At 42.2% G+C, this 13,963-nt stretch overlaps 1 protein-coding gene across 20 annotated transcripts in view; it reads right to left on the bottom strand.

Annotated features, from left to right (window-relative positions):
• The window catches only part of WDR27 (WD repeat domain 27), a 235,284-nt gene that overhangs the window by 164,681 nt on the left and 56,640 nt on the right, over positions 1–13,963 (bottom strand). For 2 of the 20 annotated variants that reach the window (XM_072765806.1, XM_072765860.1), the window contains exon 1: positions 2,631–2,818. The exons of 17 other annotated variants lie outside the window; for them this stretch is intronic. The gene's annotated coding sequence lies outside the window, so the exon portion shown is untranslated. Of the gene's footprint in view, positions 1–2,630; positions 2,819–13,963 lie in introns of those variants that run through there. One more of the 20 variants, XM_072765789.1, reaches the window with a different exon arrangement.

The raw sequence follows: 13,963 nt of genomic DNA, 5'->3' as shown, positions 1-13,963 counted from the left end.
ACATCTTACAAGAGCATAAATGAGTGAACAACAGCCTCAGACTTCTGTCCCACAGTTTGCAACCTCACAAGCATCCCGGAGAGCCCGGTGTGCTGGGCAGCAGACCATACAGAAGGGCTCCTAAAGCCCAGTTCATAACTGGAGAGCTACTCAGGGCAGCTGAACAATACACGTTTCCATCTGCAGCAGCGGGCACAGTGGTTGGGACCCGGGAGCCCAGGTAGGGAGGAGAGTGGGCCACGGCCCCAGCTCCACACACACAGGGACTCTGCTCGGGAGGCTGGCGACCAGGTAACTCCACTCCCTTCTTCCCGCTTGGAACCCCTTCTATCTCCATATCTCTCTTCGGGACATGACCACGTTCTAGTTTCCAGGGACCAAAGCCTACACAAATGCCAATCCCTTCCTTTCCTGAGCCCCTCGTACCCAATCCATCCTAGCTCTGTCTTCGAGAGGCCTGGGCCCTCAATACCCACATGAAAGATCATGCCAATCTACAAAACAATCCAGAACCCCTGACTGTGGTGAGGAGGCCACAGACTGCCCACACCCCCTGACTCCTGAACAGCAGCCTCCCTTGGGTGCTCAAGGCCATCAAGTCTCAACGCAGACACAGACGTTCCCTCTGACCCGTCATGCTGGCTTGCTCTTGGCTCTGAGAATAGAACAGCTTTCCTTCCCCTCAGTGATCTCTCCTGTCTCAAGCTCTCCACCTGCCAGCCCTTCCCACCCTCCGGTGTCAGCAGTGTGCCCCAACAGTCCTCAGTGTGCCCTTTACCACTTCCTTCACCTCCCCACACCCTTGCCCAGGTGACCCTTCTGGGGGCAGACTGCAGGGCTGCAGTCAGGGCCCTGGGCCGCCATCCTCCAGCTCAGACAACACCAGCAGACAGGGGAAGACCACTGGGGGCTTCTCCGCTGAGTGGGTGGTGCTCTGTGCAAAGCCTCCAGGCCACCCGATGGGGGGTCAACCCTGCAGCATGCAGCACCTGCTCACTGCCCAGTCGGCCACCACCACTTCCCCACATGGTGCAGCAGTCACAGTTGAACAAAACAAAGGAGATGAGCTGTTCTACTGGAAGATAACCCAAAGGAAGTCAGCAAGAATTCTGATTGAAGGTTTCTGACTAGAAACCCTGATTTTAGAATCTCTAAGGCCAAGATACCGGCAGGTAGGGAAATGTGAGCAATAAGGCTCTCAAAATAGTCAAAGGACTTATGCTCCATGATCTCCCATAAAATAGAGGCTCTGTGATAACAAATAAGAGGCGATCTTTAAAGACTTGAAAATTCTGCAAGAATTTGGAGAAAAAAAATAAAAAACATTTTGAATATTTTAATGCACAATCTTCTCCATTCATAAACTTGGTTTTAGTTATTATTCTTGCAACTGCCAAGACATGGCAGAGAATCTCATAGAAAAAATTGCTAAGTATTTTAAGGCTACCATGATTTGCTTTGTAGGTTTTGCCATTTTAAAGGAACCAAGGGTTAGCACGGAGGTCAGCATGTAGTTGGTGATGAGGGGAGTGTCCCAAGAGGATGCAATGAAATTACTGTGTGGCTCCTCCAAGTGCTTCTCCGAAACATAAAATATCATAAGAAACACAGAAGAAGGGACGCCTGGGTGGTCAGTGGTTAAGCATCTACCTTTGGTTCAGGGCATGATCCTGGAGTTCCAGGATCAAGTCCCATATCGGGCTCCCTGCATGGAGTCTGCTTCTCCCTCTGCCTATGTCTCTGCCTCTCTCTTTCTGTGTCCCTCATGAACAAATAAATAAAAATCTTTTTAAAAAAGAAACGTGAAAGAATACATGAAAATTATAATTGTTTCAAAAATTTTAAGAAGCCACCCATTGAATGGATAAAGAAGACGTGGTATATATGTAAATGGAATATTACTCGGCCATCAGAAAGAACAAGATTTTGACATTTCCGTAGACATTAGACTGTGTTATGCTAATTGAAATAAGTCAGTCAGAGAAAGACAAATACCACATGATTTCACCCATGGAATTTAAGAAACAAACAAAGAAAAAAAAAAAAGAGACCAAAAAAAAAAAAAAAAAAAAAAACCAGACTCTTAAATATAGAGAAGAAAATGGTGTTTGTAGTGGGGAGGTGGGGGAGGGGTAGAGGAAGTAGGGGAGGAGGGAAGAGAGGGTGGGGAAAGGGGGCGTGGGGATAGCATACAGATGAATAGGTCAAGGGCACACATAACCTGGTAAGTGCCAGGTAATGTATGAAAGTGCTGAATAACTATATCATACACCTAAAACTAATATAACACTATATGTTAATTACACTTAAATAAAAAATCTTTTTAAAAGAAAAAAGTGCTACTTCGAGTGAAATACACTTTCATGAGAATTAAAGACATGAATATTTTTAAAAATAAGAAAAAGACTCCATCCATCAATCTCTGATTAAATTTTATATTACTCCTTCAACATAAAATTTTATGCACCAAGGATTATCTTAATCTCTTCTGTAATTCCTGTCACATTCAGCACCACGATTTGCAAATAATAGCATCTGCACACCAATTTACAGTATAAAAATCATCTTCATACATATTAACATGCAGATTTGGGTATATCAATAAATACATTACATCATTTAATACTTACGATACCCTTTAAAGTTGTTTGTTATGTTTCTTCCATTTTACAAGTGACAAAATTGGAGGTGTCAGTAAGTAATGAAATTCATTAGTGGCATTGACACAGTGGGACTTCACATTTCTGACTCCTCATGTAGCACCTCTGCACAGCGTACCCAGACCAGGGGCCACAGGTGACTTCACAGCTCCACTGACCTATGAAAGCATCAGCAGTGGAGGGACACTGCATGGAGGCAGCATGGGTTCACCGTCAAACAGACAGCACAAACGGCCTTCTCAGACTCTCCCTGTTGCCCTAAGTGACTAGGCTTGTGTACCAACACCTACTCACCTGTGCAGGTGACCAGGCTCCAAGCCACCCACAGACAGCCTCTCCAAAGAGCTTGGCCACTCCCACACCTGTGCTGCCTTGACAGTGGCCAAAGGACATCTAATGCCTCTGCACAAAATGCATGCTGTCCTGCTGGGCATTCCTGGACACAGGTGCACTTACCCCTGGCTTTGAGTTGCTGGCCATCCCAACTGACTTCCACCCATAAGCCACTGGAAATCTCTGCTGATATAGGAACCCTTGGACAGAATGGGAGCGTGACTGGGAAAGAGGAGAAGGGGTAGGGCCTTCAGCTCATGAAACAAATTATTTTAATTGCTCAGGAACAACCAATAGCCATTTGAGAAATAATAACAAGAAGAATTAAATTTCAGATGGATTGTAGGTTACAAAGTACGATTAACAATTGAAAAACAAAAACTAGAAAAACCTACAAAAATAAGGGAAAGAATTAACATCCTTAATATTTAGAGAGCTATTATAAATAAATGACAGAAAACATAAAACCTCAAAAGAAAGAAAAAATGCAAACTGCAGAAAAGCAATAAAAACCCACAGTAAACATCATCCTCAATGGGAAAAAACTGAGAGCCTTTTTCCTAAGGTCAGGAACATGACACAGTTGCCTACTGTTACCAGTGTTTAGTACAACATAGGACTAGAAGTCATAGGCACAGCAATCAGACAAGAGGAAGGAATAAAATTTGGCATCCAAATTGGTATGGAAGAAGTAAAACTCTCACTCTTTCCATATGACATTATACAATGTAGGGAAAGCCATAAAGACCACAAAAAAAACTGCTAGAAATGATAAATGAATTCAGTAAGGTTGCAGGATACAAAAATCAATATCCAGAAATCTGTTGTATCCCTATCTACTAATAATGAGCAGCAGAAAGAAAAATTAAGAAAACAATGCCATTGACAACTGCACCAAAAACAATAAAATATCTAGGAATAAACCTAACCAAAGAGGAGAAAGATCTGTACTCTGAAAGCCATAGAACACTTATGAAAGAAACTCAACATGATGCAAAGACCTGGAAAAACATTCCATGCTTATAGATTGGAAGAACAAATATTGTTAAAATGTCTATGCTATCCAGAGTGATCCACACATTCAGTGCAATACATATCAAAATACCACCAGCATTTTTCATAGAGCTGGAACAAACAATCCTAAAATTTGTATGGAACCACAAAAGACTCCAAATAGCCAAAGCAATCTTGAAAAAGAAAACCAAAGCTGATGGCAGCACAATTCCGGACTTCAAGTTCTATTACAAAGCTGTAAATCATCAAGACAGTGTGGTACTGGCACAAAAACACATAGGTCAATAAAACAGAACAGAGAACCCAGAAATGGACTCTCAGCTCTATGGTCAACTAATCTTTCCTACAAAGTCAGAAAGAATATCCAATGGAAAAAAGACAGTCTCTTCAATAAATGGTGTTGGGAAAATTAGCCATATGCAGAAGAATGAAAATGAAACTGGATCATTTCCTCACACCACATACAAGAATAGACTCAAAATGGATGGAATATCTACATATGAGAAAGGAATCCATCAAAATCCTAGAGAAGAACACAGGCAGCAACCTCTGTGACCTTGGCCACAGCAACTTCCAACTAGACACGTCTCCAAAGGCAAGGGAAACAAAAGCAAAATTGAACTATTGGGACTTCAGTGAGATAAAAACTTCTCCACAGCAAAGGAAACAGTCAACAAAACTAAAAGGCAGCCTACAGAATGGGAGAAGATACTTGCAAATGACATATCAAATAAAGGGCTAGTATCCAAAGTCTGTAAAGAACTTCTTTAACTCAACACCCCCCCAAAAATGAATAATCCAATTTAAAAATGGGCAGAAGACATGAATAGACATTTCCCCAAAGAAGACATCCAGATGGTCAACAGACACATGAAAAGATGCTCAACATCACTTATCATTAGAGAAATATAAACTAAAACCACAATGAAATGTCACCTCACATCTGTCAGAATGGCTAAAATCAAAAAAGAGGTGTTGGTGAAGATGTGGAGAAAGGGGAATCCTTCTACACTATTGGTGGGATTGCAAACTGGTACAACCACTCTGTAAAATAGTATGGATGTTCCCCAAAAAGTAAAAATAGGGCTACCTATGACCCAGCAATCACACTACTGGGTATTTATCCAAAGGAAACAAAAACACCAATTCAAAAAGAGACATGCACCCTGATGTTTACAGCAGCATTATCAACAATAGTCAAATTACAGAAGCAGCCCAAGTGTCCAACAAGTTAATGAATGGATAAAGAAGATGTGGTGTAGAAACAGGATGGAATACTACTCAGCCATAAAAAAGAATGAAATCTTGCCATTTGCAATATCATGCATGGAGCCAGTGAATGTTATACTAAGTGAAATATGTCAGAGAAAGACAAACACCATATAATCTCACTCATTTGTGGGCCTTAAGAAACAAACAAAGGGGAAAGGAAGAGAGAGAGAGAAACCAAGAAGCAGACTCTTAACTACAGAGAACACACTGTTGGTCACCAGAGGAGAGATCAGTGGGGGGATGGAAGAAATAGAGGATGGGGATGAAGGACATGCATCATGATAAAAAAAACAAAATAAATAAAATGACTTTTGAAATAAGTAAATAAATAGCAATAAATTCACAAAAAAGATTAATACCAGTGCCCAATAAACATATAAAAACAATTAGTAATCAAGAATTGTGACGTTAAGACAAAAGGATGTCATTTTTCATATTCGAACTTGGCAATAACTAAATGATAAAATAAAATTATCATGTACAGACTTTTCTCATACACTGCTGGTAAGAGAATAAATGGGCATTAACTTTGGCTATTTGGCAATGTAGGTCAAAATATTTTTAAAAGTACATATTCTTTGATTCCTAAATTTTCATTCTATAAACTTAAAACATGTAAATCATTGTACATTTCCCAAAATGTATTTCTTCAAGGATGTCCAAAATAGCATTGATTAGAATATAAAATGCAATCAAAGTCCTTACATTCAGCGGGACACAGTATAGACATTTAAAAAGATTACATTAAGGCAGTTTACTCTGCATATCAATAAGTGCCTTCTTGGTGTGAGAGGAAGCTCAGCCTAGTGGGCCCAAAAGAAAGGGATGCTTTCCCTGGAGGGGTAGACTTGTCACTGAAAGGTCTACACAGGGCCCTATACAGCAGCCTGAGCCACCCAGGCCTGGTCTCTCCATCTCTCAGAGAGCCTGTCTATACTTTGGCTCTGGTTTCTCCTTTCTGTTGCCATTTCCTGGCAACAGAGTGGCCAGCAGCTCCCGTGGCCAACCTGCCATGCATGCTCTGGTGCGGGAAGAGTGACCATCTCTTCCTATCAAACCCTGAACATCCCCTATGAGTTTGGGCCAATTTGGGCCACTTCTCATCCTTGAATTTATCATGTAATCAGAAGGATAAAAGTGTGCTGACCAGTCAGCCCTACGTGTCATGGGACTGTGACCCCCAGGGCCTGGCCAGAAGAGAGAAGAATGGCCACCCAAGAAAATTCAAGGACTATTGCCAGGAAAGGAATAGATTCTGAGAAAAAAAAAAAAATTCATGTTTGTCTAAGTATATATATATTAGTATTTAGATGCTCAAGAAAGACAAAAACTTTAATACATCCACAATAATAATAAATATCCACAAATACAAAACTTGAGATTCTTCAAAAGACACCATTTCAGGGATGCCTGGGTGGCTCAGTGGTTGAGCATCTACCTTTGGCTCAGGTCATGATCCCAGGGTCCTGGGATTGAGTCCCACATCAGGCTCCCTGCAAGGAGCCTGCTTCTCCTATGTCCTTGCCTCTCTGTCTCTCATGAATAAATAAATAAAATCTTAAAAAAAAAAAAGACACCACTCAGTGAGTGAAAAGGCAAGCCATAACGTAGGAAAGATGAGCAACACATAAAGCTGAGAAGGATATCCAGAACATACAAAGAATTCCTACAAATCCTCAGACAGACAAACCGACAGAAAAATATGCGAAAGGCACCTCACGAAAGATCTCCAAATGGCCAATTAACTGGAGAAGATGTTCATCTTTATTAATTATCAGAGAAATGCAAATTGAAATGAAAAATGAAAACCATACACCCATCAGGATGGTTAAAACCAAAAAAGGCTAAGAACATTGAGTTTGGATGAACTTCCAAACCCTCCAGAAGGAGTAGTGAAGTTGAATCAGCCACTCAGAAAAACAGACCAGGGAGCAATTCTGTGCCAAGCACACAGCTAACCGTGAGCATGTGCATCAAGAAATGTGTAACACAGAACACACATCAGAATGCACAAAACAGCACTACTCATGATTCCAAAATCGGAAACAGCCCAGATGTCCACCTGCAGCGGCACGGGGAGAGAGGGGCATCTGGGGCGTGTTCATAATCACATACATTAGTCATCCGGTGGGGTCAGTACCAGCCCACCAGCAGGCAGAACTGGCCTCAAACATCAGGGAGCAGGAGACTGGCCGTCTTTGGGAAGGAAGCAGGTAGCAAGGACCTGAGGTCCACAGGGCTCTGGGATGCTGACACCACATGCTCCCAGACCTATGGAGCGATCATCTGCATTTGCCCAAGAACAATTCCCCACCCGGGTTGGGGATTCATGTGTTTGTAGCCTGGCATTTTCATGCAGTGGGCCTTGGCTGCTTCCCAGGCCAGTCCTTGTTACCTGTCCCTAAGGAGCTCCTTCTGGGCCCCCCCCATCAAGGAATGACTGAACTACAAGGTATGAAGGCAATGCCCTGCTTGGATGCTGCCAACAGCTGCCCATCTTTCTGAAGATAGAGACCAAAATTGCAGCCCAGCCCAGCCCAGCTGTTGGGGCTCATCCTACATCACATTCCCAGCCCCCTTCATTGACCTCCTGTGACCGAGCTCATTCCTCGGATTTGCTCATCCCTCAACAACACAGGTGTGAACTGAAGGTCCACTTACACAGATTTTTTTTTCAATAAATACAATTACAGGACTGTATCATTCTCTAGCTGATCTTATTGTAAGAATAGAGTACACAGTCCATATAACACAAAATATGTGTCAGTCAACTGTTTACGGGAAGGGCTTCTCAACAGTAAGCTATTAGTACTTAAGTTTTCAGGGAGTCACACTTTGTATAGATTTTCGACTATATGGGGAGTGGTCACACCTAACCCCCATGTTTCACAGGTCCAGGTCCAGTGTATATAGATACACACACATATATATAAAATCACATAACTGATTAACATCTAGCTCTGGGAGAGGAATATAGATGTCTATTTTCTCAGTATTGTATCCTAGTAACTAATACATGATAAATATTCAATACATACCTGAACTGCTGAAAGAAGACAGCAGGGCAAACTGCAATCACTGGGCTAAACTCCGTAACAGCAGACCAAGACTTCACGCCTAACTGCAGCCTCAATGCCAGGAATGCAACTTTTTATACCCTGTCCCACAGACCCTTTCCATTACCTGAGGAAGCTGACCTTGCCCGAAACCGTGCATTCTCCAGCAAAGTCCTTCCACACTCTTTCCACCTTGGAAAGCCTTTCCTTTCCCACGGCTCCACAAAGCTCCTTCCTGTGGCTAGACGGGGATGCTGACTCCTGCATCATTAAATAGCCAATTTGATCTTTAAATTTATTCAGCTGAGTTTTGTTAACAGATTTAGCAGCAGTGATGGGATGTGAAGCGACATCTAGCAGCTTTGGGGACAAGGAGAAACACAGGCATACACCTGCAAGCACTTGGAGTTCTCCTGACTTCCCAGGACCCTGGGTGACTTGCGCCCTGCTCTGAGCTCTGTACTCCCTGTGTTGAGCTCCTGATCCCATTGGATTTCCACGGTTCCCCATGTGGTTGGAAGCCCTCCCCCAATTGTCTCCCCATTCTCCCCAGATTCCACACTGGGAACTGCTGGTGGTTATCAGACTGGGTCCGACTTAAAAATTGGATGTGGTCCTGGGTCAAACTGGGTCCAATTTAAGCTGGTCTGAGTCTAGCCCAAGGTGAATGAAATTTTGTCTATATATAGACAAAGCTTGAAGCTAATGGAGCTAATGGAATCTCTGAAGCCAAAAAGGCTGGAAATGCTGAGGTCACAAGTCAAGCATTTGAAGGCTGCTAGAGTGCTCACCACCTCGAGGAGACTCTCACAATAGGATGGTCATCACAGAAAGTGACAAATGGGACCATCATTAACTTATCCTTGCTGGGTTACTCTGTAGCAGAAGAAGATCTAAAGTTCTGCACGTGACCCAGGTCAGAAGAGACCCCAGTTCTGGCTCTCCTGAGGTAGAATGAGCTAACAGGGAGCCAGGCCACTGCTGGTGTGAAGTGGGGGTAGCAGCAAATCAGACACAGCCACAGTATTGAAGTCCTTTCCGAAATTCTTAAACATTTTTAAAGGTAATAGTACTCTTTGTATTTAGCTGCTTTAATTTCAGGGGAAAGAAAAATCTACTGCCTTCCTGTTAGGTGGACTGAAGAAACCCTGACTTTACAGATGTTGTTCTACTTCCCTACCACAAGGATCTGCAACTAACAGGACACTGTCGTTTTAAGGTCATTTCCTTTTTCAATGATTGGAAACAGAGCCAGCTGTCCCCTAACATCCTGCATGGTCTCTAGCACCACACTCCACACCCCTGCCTAGACAGTCCAGTGGGCAGTCAGAGCCAGCGCAGCCCCGCCGGGCGTGACACCTGCTAGCCTGGCTCCATCAGCCGCCCAGGACTTGCCCAGATACAGCATTCCCACCTTCAGGAAGATCACCCCCAAGAAAACAACTGGCTTTGAGCCTGTCCTGTCCCCTGTCAGCGACATCCAACATCCACTGGGTGTCCAGGCTGCACAGGCTGGGCCAGGCGTCCCTTAGACACCCCCAGGAGTGTCCCTCCGACCCACCCCCCAGGGGTGTCAACCTTTCCCTGATTTAAACAGGGATCATCTTAACTGCTCATTTCTCTTTCGAAGAGAGAACATATTCACAGTTCAATCACAATGAAATTGCTGGTTGAATGCTGATGAAACACCCTGAGCAAGGACCCAGATGCAAGCAGGAACCCAGACAGCTTGAGGAATGGCTAAAAGATAGGGTGTTAGTAGGCAGGGATTGTTAGATAAAATGGAATCTGATGGCTAACTACCTTATTTGTGTGTGAGAGAGAGTTATCATTTAATGTGTGTAATATGTGATTATAACAGGTATGTGTTTTTTATCTTAAGTCAATTAATTAACACAGTGTATTATTAGTTTCAGATGTAGAGTTCAGTTATTCATCAGACCTATATAACACCCAGTGCTCATTACATCACGTGTCTTCCTTCATGCCCATCACCCAGTCACCCCATCCCTCTACCCACCTCCCCTCCAGCAACCCTCCATTGGTTTCCTATAGTTAGTAGTCTCTTACGGTTTGTCTCCCTCTCTGATTTTGTCTTGTTTTATTTTTCCCTCCCTTCCCCTATGCTCCTTTATTTTGATTCTTAAATCCCACACATGAGTGAAGCCATATGATAATTGTCTTTCTCTAATTGACTTATTTTGCTTAGCTTAATACCCTCCAGTTCCATCCATGTTATTGCAGATGGTGAGATTTCATCCTTTTGGTGGCTAAGTAATATTCCACTTTGTATATATACCACATATTCTTTATCCATTCATCTGCTGATGGACATCTGGGCTCTTTCCATAGTTTGGCTATTGTGGACATTGCTGCTATAAACATTGGGGTGCAGGTGCCCCTTCAGATCACATTTGTATCCATTGGGTAAATACCTAGTAGTGCAATCGCTGGGTCATAGGGTAGCTCTAGTTTTAACTTTTAGGAACCTCCATACTATTTTCCAGAGTGGCTGTACTAGCTTATATCCCCACCAAAAATGTAAGACTGTTCCCCTTTCTCCCCATCCTTGCCAACATTTGCTGTTTCCTGACTTGTTAATTTTTAGGTATGCATTTTAAAATCTTGTGAATATTAGAAAATATTGGAGGTTTTAAAACAGGGAACTGAAATGGATGTATCAGAAAATAACTGCAATCTGGATAATGACTTGATGGTTCTATGATTAAAGGATGATTAATCTATGATTAAAAGATACTTTCAACAATCTCTGTGTGAGTTATTATAACACTTTAAAACTAACTCACACAGAGATTGTTGAAAGTATCTTTAGAAATGTGGTAGTGACAGAACAGAATATTTCAGAGTAATAGTAAAATAATTGACTGAGAAACTAGATACGAAGATGGGCAAAGAGAAGAGAAAGATTCATTTGTTTCAGTTTGGACAACAGGAATGAGTGGGAATGTGAGCAAGCTATGGAATATAGGAAGAGGATCAGGTTATTATAAGGTTATGATGAGAGGGGAGACATCACAAATTCAGCTACAAACAAGGGGAGTTTAATTGTGAATCTGGGGCATTAGAGATATTAGAAAATAGATTTGGGCATTTGTAAGTCAGGGGAAGAGTAGGGTTGTTCCATGAAAGAGAGGTATATGCAAATGACCTCCAAAGGCCAAAGGAGCCAGAAGACCAAAGAAAAATGCTTAGAAGTCCAGCTTGACAGGAAATGGTTTATTAAGGGAACTTACAGATAGAAGCATCTGTAAGTTCTTGGGCTGCCACAAAGACAAGCAGATCTCCACAACCCCACCTCCTTTAAGACCTGAATTTATAGCCCTGGAAGCTAGGAGTACATGTTTAGGGACACCCTCCCAAAAGGAGAATGTTTCAGAAGAGTCCTATCTCTGGGGCAGATCAACATACACTGATGGTGTACGTAAGTGTGTGGCCAAACAAAAGAATGGTGGTGGGGGCGGGGGGAGGTCATGCTCAAGAAGGTTTCAGGTCACAAACTGGTTATCATGGCAGATTTGCCCAAGATGGCATTAGCCTGATTCACATCAGGGTCTACAGACAGATCTGGAAGTTATTAGTATATAGGTAATGAAGGATAGTCAGAAGAAAAGTCATCAGGGGCAAGCCTCCCCCTGCCCCACCCCATCCTAAGAGCAAAACTGCCCTTAAAAGGAAAAAGAAAGACCCCTATTCTGTTATTCTAGACTTTCCTCAATGTCCCTGCTCTAAGTCATCCTACTAAGAGGACTTAGAACTTGTGTGTGACAGAAAGAAAGGGACTAGCCTTGGGCATCCTAATTTAGGCCCAGGGGCCAGTTCAACGCTAGTGAGATATTTAAACAAAGAGCTTGATCTGGTGGCCTGCAGCTGGCAAGCATGCCCTAGGGCAGTGGTGGCCACTACCCTCTTGGTCCCACCACAGACCTCTTGGTCTTTACCACCCTTGAAGTAACCCTCCACCCTTTCCCACATGAACGACTACTTGATAGCTAGATGAGCATGGGGACAAAAACCTGATTGGGTGACAGGTGCATGGGGTTAATCGGATTAAAACAGTCTACACCAAAGATGCCATAAAAACCCCTAGATTTGAACACCAAATTGTCAACTCTACCCTCTTGGGTCCCCTTCCTCTTTTTGTAACTGTTGCTCAGTAAACTTTTCTTTACCGTGGCTCAATAAGCTTTACTTTGCTGCCCACTACCCTTCATTTGGTCTACCTCTTGATTCTTCAAAGCACTGTGACCAAGAATCATGGGCACCAAAGGAAAAGAAATCCTTCACAAAGGTAATAGTTGAAACTGGTGGATGAGAATACAGAAAGACATGTAGAAGAGAAGAAAGAAAACCCAAGAGTAGAAGTCTATGGAACACTGACATGAGAAACACAGGTATGATAGGACAAACAGGAATTGAAAAGTAGCCATTAGTGATAGGAAGAAAACCAGAAGAGTGTTGTCTTAGAAAGCAAGGGAGGAATGGACTTCATGATGCCAGGGTTCAGGGGAAGAAGCCATATCGAGTGAGATGAAGACTGGGAAGGAAGAAAAGTTCCTGAATTGGGTAGCTATGTGGGCATGGGTGTATTTTAGTGAGAGTAGTATCAGAAGAGCAGAGGGACAGAGGGTTACAGGGTTGAAGAATGAATAAGAAATAAAGTATAAAGAGGCCAGTTCTTTCATAATTGGCAGTTCAGCAAAGGAGAGCCAGTCAGGGATATATTTAGGGAGCTATTGAGTTGAAGGAAAAAGTTTGTAAGAAGGAGGGTTGAAGGAAATCCTAATCATTGGGAAAAATGTGTACCCAGTTGCCAGCAGAAGTGGTCTCCAGAGAAATGGGGATGGGAAAGGAGAAAAGGACTTTAACCTATTGCTTCCTACAGTTTTATAGAGTGACATTCAAATGACTTTTACACTTTGAATTTAAAAGTTAAACATTTTTTTAACATTAAAGAAAACCCTCTCATGCAATGATGAAATAATAGGACTTTACTTGATCAAATATAGAGTTTACTATTTGAAAAAGAAGAAAAAAACACAAATTAACAAATTTGCTTTGAAAACTTTTTGGGTTGGTATTTAAAGGGTGAGGCAAAAACACCTACTCAAAATGTGATACTGAATTCGAGGTGAATTAAGGCTTTTTTTCCCCTTAAATCTGTAGGGTAAGGCCAATATTAGATTAAAGAGTTATTTAAAACAATTGAAATTCAGTCAGAAATTAATTTATTGAGGTAAATTTCTGTATTATGGAGTACTGGTAGTTTAAAAAATGAGCTAGAAGTGACATTGTGGCTTTATTTGTATTTATTTTATATAAAGTATATATTTTAAACCTGTTAGTGTTCTTCAGAAAAATTGAACTAATAGGAGGTGGATATAAATATAGATATAGATATAAATATGGAGATTTATTATGAGGAATTGGTTCATGTGAATATGGAAGCTGAGAAGTCCCATGATCTACCAACTGTAAGCTGGAGACCTAGGAAACCCAAAGATGTAATTCAGTCTTAAACCTGAAGGCCTGAGAACCAGGAAGCAGATGGTGTAAATTCCAGTCCCAGGAAAGATATGAGACGTCCTATTGTATTCAATGAGGCAGGAA

Source organism: Vulpes vulpes, chromosome 1 (genome assembly GCF_048418805.1).
Source record: "Vulpes vulpes isolate BD-2025 chromosome 1, VulVul3, whole genome shotgun sequence".
In the NCBI taxonomy this organism is placed as follows: domain Eukaryota; kingdom Metazoa; phylum Chordata; class Mammalia; order Carnivora; family Canidae; genus Vulpes; species Vulpes vulpes.
This window is presented reverse-complemented; position numbering and strand designations above follow the sequence as displayed.